Genomic DNA, 1,277 nt, shown 5'->3' with positions numbered 1-1,277 from the left:
CAATGACAACACATTTTTGTACAACCTCCTGTCACGGTTAGCACGGAGAACAATGACAACACATTTTTGTACAACCTCCTGTCACGGTTAGCACGGATAACAATGACAACACATTTTTGTACAACCTCCTGTCACGGTTAGCACGGAGAACAATGACAACACTGGCATTGACCACGTTGCATTCACTCTTCGGCCTGGACTCAAAAGTCTGGATGATAACGTTCCAGCAACTAAGGTCACCGTGCTTAGGCATCTCTTTCCGGTGAAACTGACTTCTAACAAGAAAGCTCGTAACCCGAATTATATCACAGCCACAATACTGTGGCCTGGCAAAAGGGGTACTTACCAGTATCTTAGCTTTCAGAAACATCCATTGCATTATCAGACGCGACCCTAGATATATATATATGTCAGATAAAGAGGTTGTTCACTGCTAAATGTTGGAAAACCTGAGAGTTTATAGTTTAAAGTTCGGTGGACATTGCTCTTGGTAGGCAACAGGTATGAGCACTTGAAGAATTTGAAGAATCCATTTTCTCTTACCCGAATTGTTTTCAAAGGTAAAAGTTATTTCTGTAAAGCAATCAATTTGCCACCTTTATCCCTTTTGTAAAAAAAAATTAGGTAATGCTTGACTGAATATGACCACTTTAACGTCTTCTCGCTTGGTTGATTTGCGTTCTGCCCCGTGACGCAGCTACTAAGATGTGCAACATGCTGTAGCTGTGCCTGTCGACCTTGAAATAGCCAGCACTCAATTTTTGTCACCTTTAACGGGCCAAAATTCTCGGACCGCCCACCCTCTTGCATTTCAAGGAGAGCATTAAGTAATGCCTGCCACTCCCCGGGTTTTTCCCACCGCCTACCTAAATTACCAAACCCAAGTCCAGGTTGACAAGCATTGATCTGTGGTGCAGATATATTTCCAGCCGCAGGTCTCGATGTAATACCGGTCAATGGGTTTACTAAAACCACCCCAGTGTTATCTCAAATTTTTTTTCTCCCTGTGATGCTCTAAATCCGAATGTTTCTTGCAACCAAATATCATGTTACCTTATGATTCCTGTAGCCTACAGTATGCTGTTACGTTGAACTTAAGAAGGATTTTCCTTTGATTTATAAGGAATACCACTTAATATGTTTGAAAGTTGCAAACGCCGCCCCAGACTCCCACAATACTTATTGTAAGTACCAATAGAAAGTGAAGTCCATTCGCACCATGAAAGGTTTGGGGGTTGGTTAAATATTCAGAAAATCTCAAAGTGCCATTTTACACA

The sequence above is a fragment of the Aplysia californica genome, unplaced genomic scaffold (assembly GCF_000002075.1).
Source record: "Aplysia californica isolate F4 #8 unplaced genomic scaffold, AplCal3.0 scaffold00615, whole genome shotgun sequence".
Taxonomy (NCBI): domain Eukaryota; kingdom Metazoa; phylum Mollusca; class Gastropoda; order Aplysiida; family Aplysiidae; genus Aplysia; species Aplysia californica.
The sequence above is the reverse complement of the archived record's forward strand: the minus strand, read 5'-3'. Positions refer to the sequence as shown.